Source organism: Talpa occidentalis, unplaced genomic scaffold, assembly GCF_014898055.3.
Source record: "Talpa occidentalis isolate TD23 unplaced genomic scaffold, MPIMG_talOcc4v2.1 talOcc4.2, whole genome shotgun sequence".
Taxonomy (NCBI): Eukaryota; Metazoa; Chordata; class Mammalia; order Eulipotyphla; family Talpidae; genus Talpa; species Talpa occidentalis.
Window position 1 is genome coordinate 57,672,325 of NW_023602073.1, and position 26,423 is coordinate 57,698,747.

Genomic DNA, 26,423 nt, shown 5'->3' on the forward strand with positions numbered 1-26,423 from the left:
GCTTGGTCTTATTTTAAGACAATATTAGAGCATCTCTTTCATGGCAGTTGGAGAGTCTAAGTCCAGCATATTGCGAGGCTAATATTTGAGACAGTATGTTTTCTGGGGGAACCTCTTATTTATTTGTTTGTTTGTTTATGCATATAAGAACTGGGGTGCAGGCCAGAGGTGTGGGGGTGGTGGTGAGAGGATTCACCAGAGACAGAGTGGGGAACAGAACAGGCAAACTGACAAAATACACTGCTGAGGGGAGCAGCAGGCGAGTCAGGAGAGGTCTGCTGCTCCATGTAGGTTGCTCCCTGACCGGCCGGGGATCAAACTTGTGCTGCAGTGGCTGTGGATAGTTTTCATAGGTTGCCTCTTAACCCCTTGCGCTGCCAGGGAGGCCCTGGGGAAACTTTTTAGGGAACTCATGGGAGCAAAATAAAAGGCCTCAGATAGTTACCTGATGTTTGCTTTCGGAACTTGGTGCACGCCTTCTGTCTCATCAGTAATAAAGGTTTTCTTTCAGACTTCTGAGGAGTCAGAATTAATTTAAATCTGATTCTAATTCTGTCTGCCCCTTCACTCTTCTTTCTTCCATTTATTCAGCAGATATTAATTAGATGCTAGGCACTGTTGTAGGCACTGAGGATGAATGAGTGAGCAAAGCAGATAAAACATTTGCTCTCCTGGTGGTTGTGGTGGGGGCAGGGAAGGGAGCCAGAATTAAGTAGATTGCCTGTCAGATGGTGAGAAGTGCTATATTGAAAAATAAAGCAGGGGGCCTCCCCAGTGGCGCAGCGGTTGAGCGCTGGGTTGCAAAGCTGCCCGCAGCCTCTGCAGCGCCTGTTTGATCCCCAGCCGCTGGGTGAGGGTCCCACATGGCGTGCAGACCTCTCCTGCCGCCCGCTGCTCCCCTCAGCAGTGTACTTCTTCCGTCTGCCTGCTCTGCTCTACCCTCTGGCTCTGGTGAATTCTCTCGCCCTCCCGCGCTTCTGACTGTACCCAGTGCTTGTATAAATAAATAAATAAATCTTAAAGAAAAAGAAAAAGAAATCAGGAAAGAGGAATGGCAGTTTTAAATAGATGGCTTGAGGAAGGCCTCACTGAGAGGGTAGTATTGGAACTGAAAGAGCTGAAGCCTGTGACCTTACAAGCAGAGGAAAAGCTTGTCTGAGGGTCTGGCGGCAGGAAGGTGGCAGGTGTGTTTGAGGAATAGTCAGAAGCCCAGGGCTGGAGCGGAGGGAGGAAGAGAATAGAAGATGAGGTCAGAGACATGATGGGTCAGATGGCCAGTGACTCTGACTTACTATGAAATGTCTTAGTTTGCTTGACTCTTTTTTTTTTTTTTTTTAAAGATTTACTTATTTATTTATTTATTTATATAAGCACTGGGTACAGTCAGAAACGCGGGAGGGTGAGAGAATTCACCAGAGCCAGAGCGGGGAGCAGAGCAGGCAGAAGGACCGAAGCACACTGCTGAGGGGAGCAGCGGGCGGCAGGAGAGGTCTGCGCGCCATGTGGGACCCTCCTCCAGTGGCCGGGGAGCAGCCGGGGATCGAACTGGCGCTGCAGAGGCTGCGGGCAGCTTCACAACCCAGCGCTCAACTGCTGCGCCACCAGAGGAGGCCCTCACTTGACTCTTAATCCCTTCTTTCCTTCCTTTCTTTCTCTGCTACCACCTTTGTGTCTTTATGCCCATGTTCCTCCGCTCCTTTCCATAGAAGATTTATCACAGTGTACCTGGGAAATATCAGCAGGTAAACATAGTCAACCTAAAACATTAGAAGAGGGGAAAAGGCAACCTCTTCATTTTGAATAATAAAAGCATTTCTACTGTCAGCCATGGTTTTATCTGTGTATCTAGAATGCGAGTTGGCTGCTCTCATCAGGCAGTTGAGGTTGGTTTCTGGGGATCCTCACTTCCATCACCCTTCTCAGGCCTCTGAGGACCTTCACACCCGTGAGCCTGCCACTGGTAGATAACCAAGGAGTGCCTTTCGTGAGCTGCTTCCAGTTCTCCCAGAGCTTCTGCCTCTATGCTGCATTCTCTCTGTGGACTACAGCCTGAACCTTGCCCTCCTTTCTGCTTTCTCCTTCCATCGTGAGAAAGACTTGGTCTATCTCTCTAATGTTTCTGAGTCAGAGACCTTATTGAGTGGCAAGGTTGCAGCTGCAGTGCTCAGTCCTGTTAGTTGTTCAGTAGCTATGATCAAAGATCATCTTTGCAGAACTTGGTTCCTTGATGGAGCCCTTCAGTCCCCTGTGCAGAGATGCTCACCAAGTACCTGTTGGAGAGAAAGATGACTGGATGGTCAGCCTAATTGGCCTTCTTGCCACAGAGTGTTTCTGGCTCTTGCCCACATCAGAGCCCAGTTTGGGAAGTCATGTCACATTGCCTGCATTCTCGGCTCTGCTGTTACACTGTGAGTTCTTCAAGAGCTGCGCTCACCTGTATCTAATCCCCTTCCCATTCCTGGCAGAAACCAGTAGATACTGTCATCTTAGCTTTCCAGACATATGCAGATGTGTGCAAGTGTGCATCTGCAGGCTGTGAGCAGAGGCTAGAGGGGGCTTGGGGCTTTTTCCTGCTCAGCAGCATGGGTCCTACCTAGGCCAGTGGGACTTTCTGGGCTCAAAACCAGCAGTGGAACTATCTATTTTTACAGATGAGGATGCTCATACTGGTTAGGAAAGTGGCAGCTAATAAGTGGCAGGGCTGGGATGCCAGCCTAGGCAGTTAAAGCCCATGTCTTTCATCCCCACAGAACAGGGACTGCATGGCCAAATCTGATTCTTCCCATTTGGAAAGTACCTGCTTGACTGGACAGATTGGTGTTGACTTCAGAGAACACTACCTGCTTTCCGGCTCAGCAGACTCTTGTTGGTCACTCAGCAGAAGCGAAACATTAGCAGGCTTTGGGGCCCCCTGCAGTCTTGTTCCAGGTCAGGGAGCAGAGGAGCCCCTGAGAATGAGAATGACTGTGCTTCGTGACTCCTTGAATCTGCCCCAAGGCATGAACAGCCCTTCTAGAACCATAACAAATGACCAAACAACTGGTGGTCTGGGCACAGAGGCTGGGGAGGACTCAGGAGCAAAGAACAATCTCAGCTCCAGGTGGTTAGTGAGTCTGCTTGCAGGCTGGTGAAGGGAAAGGAGAAAGAGAAGATGGCCGGGATGTGTACATGGGGGTGAAGGCGAGGAGAGGAAAGGAAATTGCCTTTATTCAGAGTCTCCCTTGGGTTATGCATTGCCCTGTGGATGACTCCAGATGTGAATATTGGTATTCCCACTTACCTGATGAGGTGTGGGATCAGAGGGGCTGAACAGGTCACACAGCTGACAGATGACAGAGCTAGCTAGAGTTAGAACTCTTAGAGTTCAGAAATTACTTTTTGTGCTCATGTCATCTTAGCTTACCAGACATGTGCAGATGTGTGCCAGTGTGCATCTGCAGGCTGTGAGCAGAGGCTCGAGGGGACTTGGGGCTTTTTCCTGCTCAGCAGCGCGGGTCCTACCGAGGCCAATGGGACTTTCTGGGCTCAAACTAGCAGTGGAACTATCTGTTTCTCCTTTCCTGCCCCGTGGCATCCCTGGTTTATTTTTCAAGAGCCTTTTCCATTTCTGCTCCCATTTCCTGACTGGAGGCAGGGATGGCATAGAGAATGAAAGGAGGCAGATGTAAGTGGCGTCTCAGCATTGGCCTTGGCTAGCTCTGCAGGCTGACCTTACCTTCCTGTGTCGATGGCCCCTCCTCAGGCCAACTGTCATTCAGGGATCCTGGACAGAGACACACCTCATTCTTTGTTTCTCGAACTTCTCATTTCACTATGACTGTGTATACCTTGATTTTCAAAATGTTATTGTAATAACAAAAATGTTACTATAATTAGTTATAAAATGTAATTACTTCAAAAGTGTTATTGTAATTAGTAACATTCGGTTTTGTAATTTGCCTTCCCCATTTTTCAGGTGCTTTCATTGTGTGTCTGTTTGCTTTCTGATCTTCCTGCCCTTTAGGGACGAGCAGAGAAAGGTATTTTGTCCAAAGAGAGGCATGTGGCCATCTGGCTGCTCACTGGTGTAATTTAAGAGCATGGCACAGGGGTGTGCCTGAATTCAGTCTCTGCCTCTCATTCATACCTCGCCGTCTGCCTGTCTGTCTCTCTGATTCCCTCATCCCATCTTCCGGCCTGAAGCTTTTTTCCATGGCTTTTAAAGAGATACTACTTAGTAGCTCAAAAAACAAGGTGAACAGAGAGGAGATGGGAAGGCTCATACCCAGGCTGGGGATAGAATCTGTGGAAGAATGACAGAAAAGAGGGCCTGGGTCCCTGGCTCAATCTTGAAGTAGCGAGGAGAAGAAACTGGGCCATAAGTTGGGAGACAGGGCTGGTAGCAAGTGACTGTGGGGACTTCTTGCTGCGATGGCTAGTAAGCTGGCCAGGAAAGAGGTCTGGAGAACAAGGGGCAGATATGGGCCAGAAATGGCCTCTATGGTCTCCGTGGGGCTCACTCTTCCCCCTAGGCCCTGCTCTTCCTGGGAACTTCCTAGAGCGATTCTCTCACCTTCTATCTGGTCTCCTTCCCCCCTGCCCAGGCTCAGTGGTTTGGTAGGTCTGATATACCTGGCCACTGTGCCCACTGACACCTGTGTGCTAGCAGCTGCTCTGTGGCTCCTGTGCAGGCAGTAGGTGGGTACCTGATCATAGTATTGTGGGGAAGAAGTTACCAGCATCTTCAGGGTGGATACTCAGAATCTAGAAACAGCGCAGAGCCAGGGAGAACATTCAAGTTGGGGTATTCTGGATGGAACAAACTGTGCCTCCCCTTCTTATAGAATAAAGGGGGTCTCTGGCAGTAGGACAGGTGAAGGCCTGTCTGGGCCTGGAGGGTGAGTGAGACTTGGCTTCTAGGCTTTTCTCTGGGCCATTTTGGTTTGCACACAGGCTGGTGTTGCACGATGGGGCCAGGAATTCATGCTTATGGACAGGATGATTTCCATAAGTTGAATTCCTGTGGGCCTGACTGATCGTACTTGTTTTCCTGTGGATCCCAGTTCTGGCAAGACCTGGCAGATTCCCTCTGGGCTGCAGCGCAGGGTAACTTCCCATATGTCTCCTCAAAGCCTGTTGCGCTCCTCTCTCTTCCTCCATTCCACAGCTATAATTAAATTCCTGTGTGAAACTGTATCCCTCTGCTGACAAACACTCGTAACCACAGTCTTGGTCATTGGGCAGCTCATCTCATCCGGGGTGACTTCTGGGACTGGTGTCTCAGCCTCCAGACGGCCTAAGTATGTCTAAGCAGGTAGTGGGGACCCTCCAGGAAAAGGGTGGGTCTAGTGAATCAGGGCCAGTCCTTGCCCAAGAGTCAGAAAGTGGGAAGTCTTGGGGGAGATGAAGGGCTGGTGAGCAGCCAGAGATGCCAGGGGACATTACATAGGGAGACAGGCAGGCAGCCTTACAGGGTGGGAGGGCAGGGAACAGGGACTAATAACTGAATCACTGAACCCCAAGGCAGAATGTGAGCAGTTCATTTTATTTTATATTCTATATATTCTTATAGCATTTTGAAATTGAAATATATTTCACATGACATGAAATTTATCACTTTAAAGTACATACTTCAGTGATTTTAGTATATTCACTGTTTTACAACCATTACAACTCTCTAATTTCAGACCATTTCCCTCACCCCCAAAACAAACCCTGTACCTATTAGCAGTTAATACCAACACCACCCTCCTTTCGTCTATCCCCAGCAAGGCCTAATCTATCCTTCTCTAAGGATTTCCTATTTTGGACATTTGTTGTAAAATGGAATCATGTAATTTGTGGCCTTTTGTATCTCACTTCTTTGACTTAGCATAATGTTTTCAAGGTTGTAACATAATGGCACTTATATGTAGCATATAATGGTACTTATTTTCCTTTTTAGGGCTGAAAAATATTCCATTATATGAATAATGCCATTTGTCTTTATCCATTCATTGTTTGATGGATGTTTGGGTGGTTTCTGTGTTTTGGTTGCCGTGAATATCCTTTTGTGAGGACATACACTTTAAGTACTTTGGGGAGTATATCTGGAAGTGGAATTGCTGTGACATATGGTAACTGTTTAACATTTTGAGGAACTACCAAACTCTTTTTCACAGTGGCTGCACCATGCCCTCACTCATTTACTTATTTGTTTGTTTGTTGGCTATTTATTTTTACTCGTGAAACATATAACATATTTTACTCTTTTAATCATTTTTGGTTTAGTGACATTAAGTACATTTACATTATTGTGTAACCATCATCACCATCCATCTCTAGAACTTTTTTTCATCTTGCAAAAATGAAATCTTGGGCCTCCCTGGTGGTGCAGGGGTTAAAGTGTCAGTGCTATCAAGCTCTCCCCAGCTACTGTGGCATGTGTTGGATCCCCGACCAGGGAGCTAACCCATATGGCACAGTAGACTTCTCCTGTCTTGCCCACTCCTCCCCTCAGCAGTGTATTTCAGTAGATCTGCCTGTTCTACACTTCACTCTCTAGTGAAGCCTCTTTCCCCCCATCCCTGTACCTCTGTTCTTTTATGCATACAAGACCCCAGTTCTTATATGCATAAATAAGTAAATCTTTAAAAAAAAAATGAAATCTTGTCCCCATTAAATAACTCCCCATGCCTCCCTTCCCCCAGAACCTGACAACCATCTTCTTGCTTTCTGTCTCTGAATTTGAATTCTCTAGGTATGGCAGTAGAGTGAATCATACAGTAGCTCCCTTTTTGTGACTGGCATATTTTGTTTAACATTTTGTCTTTAATGTTCACCCATGTTGTAGTGTGTGTCAGAATAGTCTTCCTTTTTTTTTTTTAAAGATATTTATTTATACAAGAACTGGGGTACAGGCCAGATGTGTGGGAGAGTGAGCAGATTCACCAGAGACAGAGCAGGGAACAGAACAGGCAGACTGATGAAATACACGGCTGAGGGGAGTAGCAGGTGAGACAGGAGAGGTCTGCTGCGCCATGTGGGTAGCTCCCTGGCTAGCCAGGATCGAACCCACACTGCAGAGGCTGCTGACAGCTTCACAGCGCTGCGTTCAACCACCTGTGCCACCAGGGAGGCCCAGAATTGTCTTCCTTTTCAAGGCTGAGTAATATTCTGCAATATGTAATTCCACGCTTTGTTTATCCATTTTCTGGTAGTGAGCCATTCATCTTCAGCTGCCACCCTTGGGCTGTTGTGAAGTGCCGTCATAAACATACTTGTCTAAGTATGTGTTTGTGTTCTGCTTTCACTTCTTTGGGGCATATACCCAGAAACATCGCTGGATCATATGGCAGTTGTATTTTTCATCTTTTAAGGAACTGTCATAATATTTCCTATAGTGATTGCACGATTTTTACATTTCTACTGACAGTGCACAAGGTTTTCCCATACCCTCACTTTTGATTGTTTGTTTGATGGAATATAGAGGCCTTAGGATTTTGATGTCACTGTTCCATGTTTCAAAAAGAATGATTCAATGAGTTGGATTATAGGTCCTTGTAAGTAATTTGTTTTTTCCTCTCTGAAAGATGTAAGCATTTTCTTTTTTCCTGGAGTTCAAACATATTATCAGGATTTATCTAGATATTTGTCATCTTTCCATAATCCTGCAGTACCCTTAATCACTGAAGACAAGTGTTTTGGAATATCTAGAAAATGTTCTACTTGTTTTCCTTCAACATCCCCTGATTCTAGGACTTTAATGGACAGATTTCAGACTTTTATACTGTTTGGTTTATTACTAGTGTGTAGAAAGACAACTGGTTTTTATAGATTGATCTTGTATCCTGCAACCTCCCTGGACTTATTTGTTCTAGTAGTGCTTTAAAGTGAATTTCCTGGGACTTTATGTAAGATCATGACATCTGCTCACAGATAGTTTTACTTTTTCCTTTCCAGTCTGGATACTTTTCTTTCTTTGGCATGCCGTATTTGCCCTGGCTCTCCCCTATGCTCTGCGCGTTCATCTACCCCTTGCTTCCTGTTTTGTATCTTGGCACTGGTGTCATGCCTACCAGTGTGTGTAGCCCTTCCTCCGTGATTTTTTACTACTCCCTCATCCATTGTGTGGGGGTGTCATTTCCCTGTTTATTGATGGAAGTGCAGGTGATTTCCAATCTGACTGCAGTGAATAATCTGGATGTGTGTTACTTGTGTCATTTATTACACCGATAAAGAGATTAATAGTGATACAGTGTGACAGATGATATAGTGATGGACATGTGTGTGGGAACGCTGGAGGGAGGAAGAGAGCAGGAAACCAGTTGATGGTGCCTTACAGAGAAGCTGAGGGTGATATTGGCATCTGGGTGGGCCTTGTATGTTGGGCGGAATTGTGGCAGGCTGAGATGTTGTATGAAGGGCAAGTGTGAGTAAAGGAGCAACAGTTAGAAGTGACTGGGGAGGTTAAGGAAATTAGTTATCTTATTGCCTCAGCATTACCCCAACACTTAGTGGCTTAAAAGGACATTTATGATCTTGCCGTTTCTCGGGGGGCTACACAAGGGGGTGAATACCAGGAGGCGGATATGATTGCAAGTTATTTTAGGAGGCATCCTCAGGAGCAAGTTGCAATGAGGATGGGATTGGAGAGAGCAGGCCAGGACAACAGGCTAGAGCTGTCTTGTAGATAATTTTACATGCTTGGCCGAAAAGTTGGGGTTTGTCTGAGAATATTGGGGGTCACAGAAGGTCTTTGAGCGGAATAATGTGATAGCTGTCATCTAGGATAATTAAGCTGCTAGCATTATCGTAGAGAAGTCACAATGGAAAAGCTATTTACATAGAGACTTAGATTTGGAATTGTCTTTATTAAACTAGGTGAAAAGTTTCTGGCCCATGGTAACAGTTGGTACCTATTGAGCACTTTCTCTATACTGTGTACTTTGTTTTTTGTTTGTTTTTAAGATTTATTTATTTATGCATACAAGAACTGGGGTACAGGCCAAAGGTGCGGGGGAGTGAGAGATTCACCAGAGACAGAGTGGGGAACAGAACAGGCAGAATGACTGAAATACACTGCTGAGGGGAGCAGCGGGTGAGTCAGGAGAGGTCTATTGCACCATGTGGGTGGCTCCCTGGCCGGTTTGGGGATCGAACTCGTGCTGCAGTGGCTGAAGACAGCTTCACAGGTTGTGTCTTAACCCCTTGCACCACCAGGGAGGCCCTTACTCTGTGTACTTTGGCTGCATTTTCTTTTGTCGTTGAAACAGTCACAAAAAGAAGGCATTACCGATTTGTTTTCAGTTTTCAACTGAGGAAATGAAGCCTCAGAGAGGTTAAGAAACTTGTGTAGGGCTCCCAGCTAGGAGGTTGCAGAGCAGCAGTCTGTCCTGCCTGTCTTTGAAGAGTGTGCCTCTTAGCGGCACTGGGAGTGGGAAGGTGAGGGTGACTGGGGAGATAAGGACTTGACCGTTCTCTGGATGCTGGAGGGAGATGGAGGAGTCTGAGAGGTGGACTTTTTGAGGCTAGGTGACTGGGACAAAAATGATTCTGTAACAGGAAGAAGAGAGGCCAGAAGGGATGCTGGTGTAGGGAAAAGTGAGTCATCCTGGAACACGAATTGACAGGATTCTTTCCAATTATAAGGAGAGCATATATTCAAGAATATGTGAAGATGTACTGTCTGCCAAGAAGGGTTCTGGTAGTGGGTGCTTGTTGGTGAATGGGTACTATGGAGTTGTGTGAACTCTGGGTTTATGGGTTCCCTCAACAGCCAGTACCTCATGTAGTGGGGCCTCTGCCACATCCTACTGGTCAAAGCAGTCACTGGGCCCACCCAGATTCAAGGAGGGGGACTGGACTTCGCATCTTGATGAGAGGAGGGACAAAGGGATTGTAGCTCTCTTCCATCCACAGACAGTAATGGAGGGCAGGGCTTTGAACCCAGATCCGTGTGACTCAGACCCAGGGCTCCTCCTGCCACACCATGCTGCCTCCTTTCGGCTGCTGACTCCTGCGAAGCTGTGCAGCTTACTGGCGCATGTATGTTGTTAGAGGGAACTATCTGGTTTTTTGGCTTTCCAGAGAGGAAGTTGTACGAGTCACCTCCTTTATACAGGTTAGCATCCAAGATCACTGGACCTAAGAGAACCTTCCAAAATAAACTTTGTCAGAGGAATTTGTTCGCCGTCTCCCAGCTTCAGCAGTGATTTCCAGACAACATGGAATTTCCCCATGGAGTTTCCCTTTCGGCAGTTAATAGCTTTTGATCCACAGACCTGATCCTGTGGGATTCTTGCAGCGTTGTGGCCAGATGTGCAGACTGCCCCTTTATGAGTTGTCCCAGATGGTGTCTAGTCCGGTGATTCCCAGACATGGCTCAGCTGGCAGATTCGCCAGGGAGTTTTGGAAAAATTGTAGATTCCTGAGCCTTGCCTAGGCCTCTTGAATTAAAATTCCCAGGAATGAAATCCAAGAGTTTTATGTTTTAAAGCTCACATGACTTGAGGGGACAACCTGCTTGGGGAACCACTGACTTCTCAGAAAGGTGCCTTTGAAGTCTGAGCCAAGAAGGTCAGTGGGGCATGTGAATGCTTCTCCTGAGGGCATTGCACTTCACAACCCAGAAGAGTCCCCTGTGCAGGTGGTCCAGATGTTTCTGACTGCAAGTCTTTGATATTCTTTTGCTTTCTTTGATGGTATCTGAGCTCTGTGGTGACTGCTAGTTTTCTTTTTAAGTTTTTGAAAACCAGTCTCTGCCATGATCAACAGATCAATCTTTTTTAAGATTTATTTTTATTTATGCATACAAGAACTGGGGTGTAGGCCAGAGGTATGGAGGGTGAGAGGACTCACCAGATCGAACCTGGGTTCTAGGGGTCGTGGTGCTGATACTTACCCCCTAGGACACCAGCAAGGCTCCTCCTGCTTATGGCTATATAATACTGCTTGGTGTGGAGTTCGATCCCTGGCCAGGGAGCTATGGCGCAGCAGACCTCTCCTGTCTCACCTGCTGCTCCCCTCAGCAGTGTATTTCAGTAGATCTGCCTGTTCTGCCCCCCAATCTCTTAGTGAATCGTCTCACCTCCTGCATCTCTGGCTTACACACCAGTTCTTACATGCATAAATAAATAGATCTTTTTTAAAAAAGACAGAGAAATACTCTTAAAAAAATACTGCTTGATGTGGATATAGCACATCTTCTTGACGTAATCACCCATAAGTGGACACTTAGGCTGCTTCCCTGTCCTATCTATTGTAAATAATGTTGCTGTGAACATTGTAGAACATTTGGGCTTTTGTGTTGATGGTTTCATATTCTTTGAATGGGTGACCAAAAGTGGGATTGCTGGTCCTATGGTATTTCCATTTTTAGTTTTTAAGATAAATCCAGGGCCTCCCCGGTGGCACGGCGGTTGAGCGCTGGGTTGCGGGGCTGTCTGCAGCCTCTGTAGCGCCGGTTCGTTCCCCGGCTGCTCCCCGGCCACCGGAGGAGGGTCCCACGTGGCGCGCAGACCTCTCCTGCCGCCCGCTGCTCCCCTCAGAAGTGTATCTCGGTCCTTCTGCCTGCTCTGCTCCCTGCTCTGGCTCTGGTGAGTTCTCTCGCCCTCCCGCGCTTCTGACTGTACCCAGTGCATGTATAAACAAAACAAACAAACAAACAAACAAATAAATAAATAAATAAAACATGCCTCTATTTAAAAAAAAAAAAAAAAAGATAAATCCAGAGGGCTTTCCAAATGGTTGGACCAGTTTATATTCTCATCAGTGGTATACTAGGGTCCCTTTTTCTCCACATCCTCTCTAACACTTGTTATTTCAGGCCATTTCATGGGGGTGAGATGGTATCTCATTGTGGTTTTAACTGGCATTTCTTTTATTAGAAGTGATGATGAACATTTTTTCACATATTTGGCCTTCTGGATAGCCTCTTTAGTTAATTGTCTGTTCATGTCTGCTGCTCATTTATTAACTGGGTTTATGAGTTTCTTTATATAGCTTGGATATTAATCCTTTATCAATTATACATTGTGTAAATATTTACTCCCATTTAATAGGGTGTTTTTTTGATTGTCTTTTGTTTCACTGTATGGACACTTTTTTAATGGAAGTAACTCCAATTAATTCCCTTTACCTAAGGGCCCAGTTGCCAAAAATATCTTTATCCTTAATATTGTGGGAAGATAAGCCTTCCACATGCCAGTGTTTTCTTCTCTGTATTCTGTCATTGCAGGTCTTAATCTAATCTTTTATCCATTTTGGAGTTTATTTTTGTATATAGGATTAACGACTAATCCAACTTCATTCTTTTATGTGTGACTTTCCAATTTCCCTAGCACTGTTTCTTAAAAGACTGTCCTTTTCCTGTTGTATAGTTATAGCTGCCTTGTCATAGATTAGGTGCTAGTATGTACGTAGATTTATTTCTGGCCTTTGATATGCTCCACATACTTTTTTTGTGCTGGAACTATATTGTATTTAGTGCTGTCACTTTACAGCAAAGCTTGAAGTCAGGTGCCATGACACCTCCATTTCTCATCCTCAGGATTGCTTTTGCAATTTGAGTTTTTTTTGTGGTGCCTTATAAATTTCAATTTTTTTTCAGTTTCTTTGAAAAATGTCGCTGATATTTTGATGAATGTATAAAATCTATATTATCAGTTTAGGCAGGATAGTCATTTCTACTGCATTGATTCTCCTCATCTGTGAGCATGGGATACCCTTTTGTTGCTAGCTGAGTCCTTCAGGAATGCCTTGTAGTTCTTATTGCGTTGGCCTTTTGCATCTTTTGTTAGATCAGTTTTAAGTTAATTAGTTCTTTTTGAAGCAATTATAAATGGAATTGTCTCCTTAATTTCTTTCGCTTCTTGTTTGTATATTAAAAAACTATGGATTTTGTTGATTTTGTGACCTCCATTTTGCTGTATTCAGTTATTCTTTTTTTTAAAGATTTATTTATTTATGCATACAAGAGCTGGGGTACAGGCCAGAGGTGTGGGGGAGGGGAGTGAGAGGCTTCACCAGAGACAGAGTGGGGAACAGACTAGGCAGACTGACTGAAACACACTGCTGAGGGGAGCAGCGGGTGAGTCAGGAGAGGTCTCCTGCGCTAGGTGGGTTAGATTCCTGGCTGGGGATCGTGCTGCAGTGGCTGCAGACAGCTTCATAGGTTGTGTCTTAACCCCTTGCGCTATCAGAGAGGCCCTCTTGCTTTTTTTTAATTTTATTTTTGTGTAGAAGAACTGGGGTATAGGCCAGAGGTCTGAGGGAGGGTGTGTTCGTGTGAAAGGACTCGCCAGAGACAGAGTGGGGAGCAGAACAGGCGGATCTACTGAAATACACTGCTAAGGAGAGCAGCAGGCAAGACAGGAGAGGTCTCCTGTGCTAGGTGGGTTAGCTCCCTGGCTGGGGATTGAACTCAGGCCGTAGCAGTGATAGGGCTGAGACTTAACCTATAGGCCACCAGGAGGCCCCTGTATTCACTTACTGTTTATAGTAACTTTCTGATGGAGTGTTCAGGATCTTCACTATGTAATAAATACCCTATCATCTGCAAATAGTGATAGTTTCACTTCTTCTGGAAGTGAAACCTCTCAGAGTCCCTTTATTCCCTGTGTTTGTCTGATAAACTTTGGCCAGAACCTCTTGTACTAAATTAAACAGAAGTGATGACAGTGGACATCCCTTTTGTTTTGTTCCCAATCTTCAGGGGAAAGCTTTCAGTTTCTCATCATTATATTGGCTGTTGATTTGTGACCTTTATTATATTAAGGTAGATTCCTTCCATTCATATCTTATTTAAAGTTTTGATCACTGTACCCAGTGCTTGTATAAATAAATAAATAAATAAATAAATAAATAAATAAATAAATTCTTTAAAAAAAAAAGTGATGTTAACATTTGGGGAAAAAAAAAAAGACTTTTTGCTGGGCCTCTCTGGTGGCAGACTCAGTAATCCTGTTGCGGAGAGAGGAGGTGCTGAACAAACTCCACAAACACAGGTTTTATGGACTCCACCCCTACCCAAGACCAAAGTGAGCCAAGACACCAAGAACTACAAATCCCATAATGTCATCATCACCGAAAGGAGGATTGCTGGGAACTGAGGGCGGAGTTAAGCAGCCAGGGTTGGTGTATAACCAGACGTGAGCCTTGGGGGGGTCTCTTAGCTTTTCCCTGGCTCTCAGTGTGCTATTGGGGTTCCAGCTCAGTGGAACTGGTAGGACTCATTCACCCTTTCTTTCTCCCTTAGTTATTCATTTCTTCTTTTCCCCTTCTTTTGTAAATAAGCCCTTTATTAACCTTTGTGTGTGTATCAGCAGTTGAGTCTTAGTATAAGTCCCTTTTAAGCATGCCGTTGAGGGCCCACAGTCAGGCAACGCATTTTAGATTGGGGTTACCTTGTAACAATTCGTGCTCCGCACCCCACCCCTGCAGCTCTGCAACAGTGCACCCTCTGTCCTGGTGTCATCTCACATACCCCCTTATCCAGGGTAGTCCAGGGTGTCAGGAACCCGGGTGTTGGCAAGTGCTTAAGTCAACAGCTGTTGGGGCCTCTACATAGCACCTGCCCCTCCCTCTATGGGTTGTAGTACCCCATTATCTTTATAAAGTCGCTTAAAGTTTTTCCTACACTTTTCTCTTGGGGATCATTGTTGCTCCTAGTGTGTGCTGTGTTCAGGTTTTTCCCTCAAGAGGGTTTTGACTTTGTTTTACTGCATTTTAGTTGTGAGTATCTAGAGGAAACCAGGGCAGAGTCTTCACTCTGCTGCCATCTTGACAGATTCCACTTTGTTCCTATTACCAGATCTAATTTTAGCACTGTTTCATTATCCGAAAGGGAAATCTTGTATCTTGTATCCATTAGTGTTTACTACCACACACCCCCAGCACTAGGCAAATCTTTCTACAGAATTTCCAGCTCTGGAGATTTCACCTAAGTGAAGTTGGTTCAGTATGTGGTCTTTTGTGATTGGCTTCTTTCTCATTTAACATAATTGTGATGCTTTGAACATAATGGTATGATGGTCTGAGCCTACTTTTACCATTTATATCGCTAGCCATTTGAATATATTTTTAAAATATTCTTTTAACAGCAGAGTAGTATTCCATTTTAAGAATGTATCTAAACTGGGCCTCCCCGGTGGCGCAGCGGTTGAGCGCTGGGTTGCAAAGCTGCCGGCGACCTCTGCGGCGCCGGTTCGATCCCCGGCTGCTCCCCGGCCACCGGAGGAGGGTCCCACATGGCGTGCAGACCTCTCCTGCCGCCCGCTGCTCCCCTCAGCAGTGTACTTCGGTCCTTCTGCCTGCTCTGCTCCCCGCTCTGGCTCTGGTGAATTCTCTCACCCTCCCGCGCTTCTGACTGTACCCAGTGCATGTATAAACAAAACGAACGAACAAACAAACAAATAAATAAATAAAAACATGCCTCTATAAAAAAAAAAAAAAAAAAAAAAAAAAGAATGTATCTAAACTTATTTAACCAGCCCTGCTGATGAATGTTTAAATTATTTCTCATCTTTTGCTATTATATCTAATATACCTACACTCAAAAATCATCTTGTTTGTTAACTTACTGGTTGTCTGACTCCTGACTAGAACAAACAGAAGCTCTGTGAGGGTAGCTGATTTGTCTGTCTTACTAAACATTGTCTCCCTACTACCTGACATGTTTGCTGGCCCTTGGCAAATATTTCGTTTTAAAATTATGCGTATATAGTTTTGAATGAATCAAATGTAATGCTATCAATACATTTTACCAAATTGCTAAATTCCTCAGTTATGTTAATTTACCTCTCCCTGTGAAACTGGACCCCCTGGTGCAAGCCCTGAGTAATGACCAGAGCTCTCCCTGCCTCCTGAGCTCCTACTGACTTTGTTGGTGTTTCCTTAGCCCTGCTGCCCCTCTCCTGGTCCCAGTGCTTGTAGCCTGCTGGCCAGTGCAGGCTGATCTAAAAGCAGCAGAAGCTGTGGTGGGCATTTTACTGCCCACTGCCACCAGTGCAAAGCAGCTCTGCTTGAAGCTTCGGTGGCAGCCCCAGAATGTGCTGCTTGCAGGTAGTACCCAGGCTGCTCCAACAGTAGCTGGGGACTGGCACCAACAGTTTACCTAATACACTGCCCCAGCAGTAGTGGTTTCACGGCCCGTGAGCAAGCTGGTTGGAGGGCTCCCAAAGTAGAGGCCCTTGGAGTGCCAGGCCAACATGGTGGGCCTCCAGGGGCAGCCCCATCCTGCAGCCACTGGGGACATGTGTCCCATCACTGCTGCAGGACTCCCTGCACAGCTACACACGGTCCCATTGGGGATGTCTAGTGAGGTGTGCATTTTAGCCCCCCTGAGGCTGCCTCTGGCCTTGGCTTCCCAGAGCCCACCAGCCCACACAATGCAGGTCAGGTCTGGGCAGGCACCAGGATTTTCCCTTTTGTATCTGGCACCAGGACTGTGAATGGACCAATCAAGCTTGAGCTCTTCAGCTGTCATTCAAACCTTGAGCTCATTATGTGCATTGAAAATTGAGCAAACTGGTGCTTAACCAACACCAATCAAACAGTGAGAATTAAAAACCAGTCCAATTAGGCTTTTAGGGTGGGGACCCTGAAAAGGATCTAAACAGGGCAGGAGCCAGCTTGAATTCATTCAACAGACAGTCTCCAAAGAAGAAGCATTCAGCAGACAGTCTCCGAAGCATTGAGCAGACAATCTCTGTGGGACTCAGCAGATCTTTGCAGACTCTGAGACCTTGCAGACTTCTGGGCCTTTATAGACCTTCACAGAGACTCAGCCACTGCATCTGCTTCTGGTCCTCCCTCTGATATCACCTGCAAGGAGCACTGTCAGTGTTGCAAAGAGCTGTTGGCTATTGGTTTATGCCAGTAGCTCACAAAGAACTGTAACACAGTTGTCTCTGACACCATCTCCTGGTGACTAGTGCTGAACTCACTATTGACCAGTTCAGACCAGTGGCCATCACTCTGTTAACCACCACTTTTGAGAGCTGTTCACCATTTCTGATCATCGAGCACTGCTTCCTGGTGCTGTTGAGTAAGCACTGGGTGGTTTGGTGCCTGGTACTGTCCAGCCTGGCCTTCACACTGTTGCTACAGGCTGCTGTGGTGTCACCTCAGTGACCCTACCTGTGGTCCCCTCCAACTGCCCCTGTGTTTTGGATCCTATCCCACTGCTCCAGGCCCTCATTGAAGGGACTATGCCATCTTGCTTGAGCAGCCTTTGTTTTGGACTCCTGGACATGGTGGACACTGTCCGGGGTGAGATAGCCAGCCATTTGTTGTGGCCTTTGACACTTTTGTTTTCCCCAGTCTCCTCTTTATTTATAAACTCCATTGTTGTTGCACCCTGAGCCTAAGTGGTCCTGCAGTTGTCAGCACACGGGTGGGAACCCACAGACAGTGACCTGTCCCCCTCCTCTGACACTATTTTAGGTACCATTTTATCTGCAATATATGAGAGTGCCTGACTCCCTGTGCCCTTGAGTCTTCCTTCTTAATGAAGGCAACCCTGTGATGCTATCTGACCTTTGAACCAGTTAGTTTGGGAATCAGTGCTCTCATGCCTTTTTCTGTGGATCCTGCCTATTGTGCTAGTTGTTGTCTTTGGGAGCACTGACCTGGGTCCTCAAGGGGGCCCCATGGTGTCACATCTTTCCTGTTGCCCCAAGACAGCTTGCGTGGCATTTTCTGGCCACTTCCCCTGTCATGTCATGGACATGTTGGGGAGTGAGTTGAGTTGGGTTGGTCAAGTGTGTGTAAGAAGATGTTGATTCCAGCTGCTGACTGAAATGCTCTTTGAGGTCATCAGGAGAAATGCCACTCTGTAAGCAGCGTGTCTTCAAAAATAGAAATGAAGAAATGCTTCCAGGAAATCTGACGCAATTGGCCCAGTCTGCCTCCTGTGAAGGTGGTGGGCACCTACATGGCTGGAAATGCTGTCTGAGTCACCCACTCACCGCACAGTCCCAACACATTTCCTGTCTGGGAAAGCCTGCTGCCCACCCTTGACAGAGCAGCCCCAAATGGCCAGGGATGCGGGGCAGGTCTTCACAGTTCTCTCAAAAGATGAGTTGTAGCATCTGCTTATTTTTAGGTAAGTATGTGGAGTATACATTTAGGATTTGAAGGACAAGCTGGATGGCCAGGGTAGTGCCAGTGTGTAGGAGAGCACTCCTGTGTCCTTGTGTTGGCTCAATTAAGGCCCTAGAAATTCACCTTCAACAACAGCTGGCTGCTCGTCCTTTCATTCATCTTACGTTTTTTATGTCATAATTCCCTTGTGCGTTTGCCCCAAGCTTTCCCCCTCTTACCCCCATCCCTCTCATAAGATGCTGCCTCTTGTAACTATGGAAACCACAAGCATTACAGAAACCTTCACTTACTGCCTTTGCATATCAGAGGTCATGTTTGGTCTCTCGAATAATTGTCCATTGTTTTATTATTACTTCAGCACTTCCCAAGTGCCTTTTCTGTGCCTAGTACCTTATTACACTCCAGAAATATCTACAGAAGATCGGCCCTGCCCTCTAAGAAGCAAAACATCTCTTCTTTGCCTACATTTCCCTTCCTCTCTGACGGGGTCTTTAACGTCCAGGTTCCTCTTCCTCCTTGCCCTGCCTGAGTGGGAGCATCTTGGGGCTTCTGCCCTTTCTCTGCTTTTCTTATCCTCTCCCTCAGTGTTCTTGGCCTTCCTGTGGCTGCGACCTTCTTTCTCTTCTTTCAGGTACAAATACCAAATTTCTTTCCCCAAATCCTTTTCTGCCGAACCAGGCCCACATTTTCCATCTGCTTGGTGGAGTGCTCAGTTTCACTGCAGAACTTGCCTTTGTCTCCTCTCTTCCCACATCTCCGTTTCTGCCCATAATACACCATGCTCTCATTTCCCAGGAGCTTATGACAACTTGAACCCCCCCTCTCCTCTGCCATCCACAGCTTGCCCCCCCCCTTCTCTTGTCATTTGTCTTGGAATTTGTTCTGATTTTGCTACCTGTAGTGAGTTGAATGGTGACTGCCCAAAAGATATTTCCATGCCCAAATCCCTGGAACCTGTAAATGTGACTTTATTTGGAAAAAGACTCTTTGCCGGAGTCTTCTGTGCTATACTGTGTTCAATCCTGTGCTCAGTGGCCTTGTCTCTTGACCTGGCTTTGTCAGTCCCTTGGTCTGAAATAGACAAGTGTTTGCAGTCCACACAGTCAATTTGAGCTCCCAAGTTCAAAGGCAGGCTTCACTGCCTTCCTCTCACGCCCAACTCCTAGGTCAGGAGATGTGCACTACTGTGCATGAAAGCTACAATGTGGCCTTGGAGGTGAGTGTGGGTTGAATCCTGTTTCATTAGCCAAGAACTTTTGATAGATTATTGCCTCCTATGACCCCCAAGTCCTCCTCTAGAAAATGAGACTGATTGGATTGTTGTGAAGATTAGATTATCTAGTACCTAGCACTGTGCCTGACACTATTAGCTTTATAATTGAGATTAATTCAGCCTGTATATTAAATATCACAAGTTTAGACAAGCCTAGAAGCTCTGACGCAAATCCAGTCTCTTCCTCTGTCATCCTGCCACAGCTTGCCTCATTTGTCCACTGTACTTGGTGCTGGCCATGGCGGGGGGCCATGACCATGGATTACAAAGTTCATGGTCTTGTTGCTACAAAGAACAGGTGAATATGTGAGGTGCTGTGACAAAGCAGCTAAGAGTGTGGGCTCTGGAGTTTGACCTGGGTTCAGATTCAGGCTCTGTGACCCAGTGACCTCGAGAATGTTTTTGTGTCTCTGAGCTTTAGTTTCCTTATCTATAAAACGGGAAGAACAGTGATACACACCTTATAGGGTAATTGGGAGAATTAAATGAAAGAATGCTCATAAAATATTCAGCACATGCCTGACTCTTTGTAGTCACTTAATAAATAGTATTAGAAGTGACTAGTTCTGTGGAAAGTGGTAAATGAGTTAAAACTCTGAACCCCTGGGTCACACAGCTGTAGAGATCGTCACACCCCTAGAATTTTCTGACAAATGGACATGGAAAAAGAACATTTCCTGTGGTGCCACCTCCGTGAACTCATGAATCTTCCTCTGAACTGCACAGAAGAGCTTGCCTTCCCAGAGCTCTCCGGATGTCTCTCAGGCTTGTCCTAGCCTTTCTTGTACAGTTGGCCCTTGAACAACACGTTTGAACTTCCTGGGTTCACTTATACACAGATTTTCTTGGAAACAACTGGTAAATTTAGTGTCTATAGAGATAATTGTATTGTTGATGCATTTTCTCTTTATAATTTTCTTTTTTTTTTAATGTATCTTTTTTTTTTTTTTTTAAGATTTTATTCATTTATTTATACAAGCACTGGGTACAGTCAGAAGCGCGGGAGGGTGAGAGAATTCACCAGAGCCAGAGTGGGGAACAGAACAGGCAGACTGACGAAATACACTGCTGAGAGGAGCAGCGGACGCAGTAGGAGGGGTCTGTCGCGCCATGTGGGACCCTCACTGGCAGCCGGGAATCGAACCAGCTCTGCAGAGGCTGCGGGCATCTTCACAGCCCAGCGCTCAACCGCTGTGCCACCGGGGAGGCCCTTTATAATTTTCTTAATAACATTTTCTTTTTTCTAGCTTACCTTATTGTAAGAATACAGTATGTAATACATATAATTTATAAAATAGTGTTGACTGTTTATGTTATCGGTAAGGCTTCTAGTCAACAGCTAGCCATTAGTAGTTAGGTTTTGGGGAAGTCAAAAAGTTATAAGTGGACTTTGGGAGGAGGGGGCCCAGTGGGCTCTTGTGGAGGATTATGGGTATTTAGGTAGTGGGTGTGGTGTGGTAACATACATCTTAAAAGGTGTGAACCTATACCAGGAATCATACAGTATTGTAAACCAATGTCACCTCAATAAAAAAGATACAATGAAAAATGCAAACAAAATACTACTTGATTACAGTGACTGAACCATGGGATTCAGCAGTGGGAGTGGTCAGCCCTCTGGTAGCCAACCATGGGGACCCTTTGTTCCTGACTTCCACTTTCAGTGCGTCTGTTCTGCTGCGACTGCACAGACAATAGGGTTCCTCTTTCCAGAAAGCTTTTTTACTTGTATGACCCCAAGTGGCTGGAGAAGCCTGAGGCGCTGTCTCTCTTGGAGACTGTCATCACCTCTCTTGCCACCCAACTCCAGCAGAACTTGGATGGGCCCAGTGCCAGTGGGAAGCATGGGTTTATTGCCAAGGTTGTGGTTAATCCTGGTGCCAGGGTTTAGGGCTTGGTTGCTTTTCAGAATATTTTTCTTAAGAAAGAAACAATAATTATGTACATTCTTAATACTGAGTGTTGTTCATATGGAAAACTCCAGAATAACCCACCAACCTTGTGATTGTATCTGTAACTCCTTATAGGACATCTTAACCTGGGGGTCTCCAGATCTCCTGAAACTCAGCATGCCCCAAAGTAATCCTTTATATTTCTTGCCAGACAACCTCTTCTTCCCACCTTCCTTCCCCTCAGTTCCCTTGGTCACCGTCTCTCCTCTCCCCTGGGTCTCTCTTAATCAGTCACCAAGTCTTGTTGATTCTTCCTCCTTAATATCTCACCTACTTTTTGCCTTAAATCCAGTAATACTAGTACACTTCCTCAGTTTGTGGTTATTTGCCTCATGTTTTCAATCTTTGTCTTCCTGTCTGTGTTTTAGGAGTTTCTTTCATGAACAGGATATGGCTAAATTTAAAATTTTAAATCAAACCTGAAAATCTGCTTAAATAAGTTGATTTTATTTATATTTTTGGAATTCAGTCTGAATATATTACTGTGTTTCAGTTACTTACCATCCATCTTTTTTTTTTACCTATTTTTCTCCTTTCCTGTCTGTTAGAGTTTTTCTTATTCCCTTTATGAGTTTGACACTTAAACATCTTATTTCTAGTCCTACTCTTATATTTTTCCCTTCTTATTCCCACATTTTTACTCTGAAAAAAAAAAAATGAAAGTAATACACTTGAACATCTGTGTTCCCTTACATTTAACTAATGTTTTCTACCTACTTTTGTTTAGAATATTTTGACAGTGTGGATTTTAAAAAATTTTCTTGCTCAGGATTTGGTGAGCTGTTTCTATTTATATTTTATTTACTTAAAAAATTTATTTATTTAGCCATTCAAGACCTAGGGTGTAGGCCAGAGGTGATGGGGAGTGTATGTGTGAGAGGATTCACCAGAGAGAGAGTGGGGAGCAGAATAGGTGGATTGACTGGAAATACACTTCTGCGGGGAGCAGCAGGCAAGACAGGAGAGGTCTGCGTCACCATGTGGGTCACCTTCCTGGCGGGGGAGGTCAAACTTGTGCTGCAGAGGCTGTGGATAGCTTCATAGTGCTGAGACTTAACCCCTTGTGCCACCAGGGAAGCCCTTTAAAGAAAACCTTTTACTTTGGAGCACTTTTAGATAATTTGATTTTGAGAATTTCTGTACCCTTTCACTCACTTTGCCCTAATGTTAGCATCTTACATTTAAAATTTTTAAATTCTAGAAAATTCTCAGTCGTCTCTCTCTTCGGTTTTCTCCCATTTTCTCCATTCTGGTCTTCTGAAATCCCTGAGATATATTTTGATGATTTTAGCATCCAAATCTTTATATCCATTCTTTCTGTGCTGCTTATCTCTTCAAACATAGAAATTTTCTCATTGTGTACTCTCAGATTGTTTAATTATTTCTGATTTGGGGGGTGTTGCTTCTCTTTTTGTGTCTGATGCTTGTTCCTTATGGTGGTTTATTTTCCTGTGTGGTTTGTGACTGGGTTATGAGTTCATCTTCAGAAGGGACTTTATTTTATGAGCAAGTCTTGTGTCCTAAATTGTGAAAATACAGGCATACTTTGTTGTGTTGTGCTTTATTGTGCCTCACAGAAGCTGTGTTTTGTTGAGTTGTTTCTTCCCTCTACCAGCAAAAAGATTATAATTCACTGAAGGCTCAGGTGATGGTTAGTATGTTTAGCAATAAAGTATTTGTAAATTAAAACATGTATTTGGTTTTGTTTTTAACACATAATGCTGTTACACTCTTAGCAGACAGTATAGTATAAACATAACTTTTAAATGCACTGGGAAACAAAAAAATTGCAGCGATTGCTTTACTTCCCTGTTCGCTTTATTGCAGTGGTCTCAAACTGAGCTCTCAGCGTCTCCAGTATGTGTCTGTATTCCTAGGAGCATTTTGCTTCTGGGGGCCATATTTGTTTCAGTGGTCCTGGCTCAGTTTTTGTATTCATTTCTAAGTTTGGCACTCTTCACCACTTGATTACTGTGAAATCAGATTCAAATCCATGGTTGGGACTAGCTCCTCAATTTAGTCTCTTACGGGTAACCTCCTACCCCTCCACAGATCCTTGGAGACATGGCCAGCTTCTTGTTGCTGTATTGACTGGGCAGCACTTTGAGCCTCTTTTTTTAATACTGGAGCTTGCAACCACAGCCAGGCGTCAAAGCCACTTCTGATGTGGGTTTTGGTTTCATGTACTGTTCATGTTTCAGTTTTTCTTGTAATTTCTGGCATATGGGAGATTTTACTTTCTTTCAGGCTTGGCTTTATGTCCAAGGATGTTGTTTGTTTTGTCTGGTATTTGTAGGTGACTGACTATAAGCAGGAAGGGGGAACTCATTCATATTAATCAGTCCACAATATTACTGAAAGTTCATGTCTAAATCATTAGCACTGTGTACAAAGCCCTTCATGATCCAGTTCCCATCTACCTTTCTTGCATTAGCTGAACTCTTAAGTTTTACATTTCAACAAGTTGAGCTATTTACACATTGTAACATTTAAGAGCTCAAAGCAGAGTCCAGATGTTTGGATACTGTCTTCAACCTTTTGTAACCTGTGGTTTTGACAAGTTATTTATCTTCTCTGTGCCCCAGTTCTCTCATCTGTAAAAGAGCAGCATCTGGCACATAGTACACCTCGTCCCTGTTAGCTCCCTGTGTGATAGCTGACTTTAGTAGGCTGTACCCCCGGGCTTCTGTGCCTTTGCACTTGCTTGCTCGCCCCAGAAAGTGTGTGTCTCCTCTGACTGCCTGCCTTGATCCCTCTCAACAGAGTAGCCTTTGTTCTTCCTTAACTTTCTTGCTGCTTGACCCTCCTGGTATTCTGCCTGTCACATGGTGGCTGCTGAGTGTTGCCTTTTGGTTGAGACATGTTGAATAGAGGCAAGGGCTTGAAGTGGTATGAGAGACAGATGCACAGAGAGAGAGCGGGAAGGTTTGGCTTTTTGGCAAATTTTGTGCCAGGGTGATGGCAGTGTAGCTGGGACACAAGGTAGCAATTCTTAGTCTAGCTGAGGGTGCCAGAGACTTAAAGCCAGCCAGTAGCCAGAAAAAAAAACCCACTAAATCCCGCAAGTTAAAGTGGTTTCCTGTCTTAAGAATGCATGCCCCACATTCCGACCCTAAACTCAGCTTCTCTGAGTGCCAGGCACAGGAATACAAACTAATTATAATCCCAAGTGGGCCCCAAGAACCTTTAATTTTAGAATAAGGCTGCACTTCTGAAAGGCACAGTTGCCTTACGAATAGATGATTTTGTGTGCCAGAGACCTCCAAGGAGACCAGGGTATAAAAGCTCAATGCCCATTTGTTTAGAGCTAAATGTCACCCATGCCCAACACTGCCCATTGCTTCCAGCCCAGTTAAGGTTTCTACCCTATTGAGATTTCAACCGTGAAAAAAGAACAGATTGGATAGAACCAGCAGAGCTAAACAGGGCCTGTGCCATCCCTCCCTAGCTTTGCCTAAATTCTCTGGACTCTTAGGACCATCACAGGGATATTCTCAGAAGGGAAGGGAACTTGCCCTTTGAAAATCTCCAGAGTGGGCCTCCCTGATGGCGCAGGGGTTAAGTCAGTGCTATCAAGCTATTGCAGCATGAGTTCGATCCCTGGCCAGGGAGCTGACCCACACATGGCACAGCAGACCTCTCCTGACCTGCCCACTGCTCCCCTCAGCGGTGTATTTCAGTCAGTTCACCTGTTCTGCTCCCCACTCTGTCTCTGGTGAATCCTCTCACTCCCCTGCACTTCTGGCCTATACCCCAGTTCTCGTATGCATAAGTAATTAAATCTTTTTTAAAAAAAAAAAAAGTAAAGAAAATCTCCAGAGAGTGTCCATCAGACAGTAGTCTGGTGGGAGTAGTGAACAAAGACAGCACTGACTCTCAGCCCCCTTGGCTGGGATTTCAGGAATCAGCTTCAACTCAAAGGTAGGCATAGAACTTGGGGTTGGCGGACAGCTTAGGTCAACATGCATGATTCCTTCTCGACGACTCTCCGTCTGTAGTTATGAATGGAACACCTGTGTGTTCACTGCTGTGCTGGGTTCTGTTGCTGAAGATACCAAAATAGTAATGATGACACAGTCCCTCTCTGCAGAAAGGACAGCTTATAGTCTAATTGGAGAGAATTCCTAGGACCCAGGAAGCTGCAGCCAACAGTGTGAGATAGTGATTGTGTGTGATGCTATGTGCAAATATGCCCCTTTGACAGCCTGGTGGTTTTGCTCAAAAGGAGCTATTTTTTTTCTGAGATTTGGCCCATCAGCTTATTTTGGTAATCCATCTCTTGGATGATTTACTGGCACTGTCACACCCTTGTCCGAGATTACTAGGAATTACCTTTTATGTTTCTAAGGAATGTGTCTTTATGAACTTCTCATTTCTTCCTTTTCTTGATGTAGTGATAGGTTAACTTTACAGAGTCATTTGTTGATCTCCAAGGTCTCCTGGGGCAGATTAGCAGCAATTGCTGCTTTTTTTTCCTTTAAAGATTGATTGATTTATGCATACAAGAGCTAGGGTGCAGGCCAGAGGTGCGAGGATGTGAGAGGATTCACCAGAGACAGAGTGGGGAACAGAACAGGCAGACTGACCGAAGCAAACTGCTGAGGGGAGCAGCAGGCAAGACAGGAGAAGTCTGCTGCACCATGTGGTTAGCTCCTTGCCTGGGGATCAAACTCGTACTGCAGAGGCTGTGGATAGCTTCATAGGTTGCATCTTAACCCCTCGCGCCACCGGGGAGGCCCCAGCAATTGCTACTTTTGAGGCAACGTGGTTTTTCCTAAGGACTCTCAGATCATTTGTCTTTTCTAGTATGACTTTCCATTTTTCTAGAAGAGTACATCTCAAAGTGATGCAAATCAGGATCTGTGGGAGTGAACCTTGAATCTGTTATTGAGGATTAAAAGGAAATGGAGCAAATTGAGATCTGAAGCAGTTATGGATGAATTTATGGACGGGAACTCCAAATGAGGTAGGGAATCTGTGGTCTCAGGTAGTTGTGGAGGGTCCATAGGTCATAAAGGGCCCAAACTCCTTCCAGTTCGGGTGTAACCATTGTTCTTATGGCCCAAAATGGTTGTCGTGGATCCAGCTATCACATCCACATTATAGGCAGAATAGAGGGAGAGAGAGAAGGTTGA

The 26,423-nt window shown here is 45.1% G+C and overlaps 1 protein-coding gene across 7 annotated transcripts in view; it reads left to right on the forward strand.

Annotated features, from left to right (window-relative positions):
* Nucleotides 1-26,423, forward strand: part of PPARD (peroxisome proliferator activated receptor delta) — an 86,008-nt gene that overhangs the window by 12,536 nt on the left and 47,049 nt on the right. For 2 of the 7 annotated variants that reach the window (XM_054698739.1, XM_054698740.1), the window contains one exon: nucleotides 26,116-26,254. The exons of the other annotated variants lie outside the window; for them this stretch is intronic. The gene's annotated coding sequence lies outside the window, so the exon portion shown is untranslated. The remainder of the gene's footprint in view (nucleotides 1-26,115; nucleotides 26,255-26,423) is intronic. 7 annotated transcript variants of the gene reach the window in all.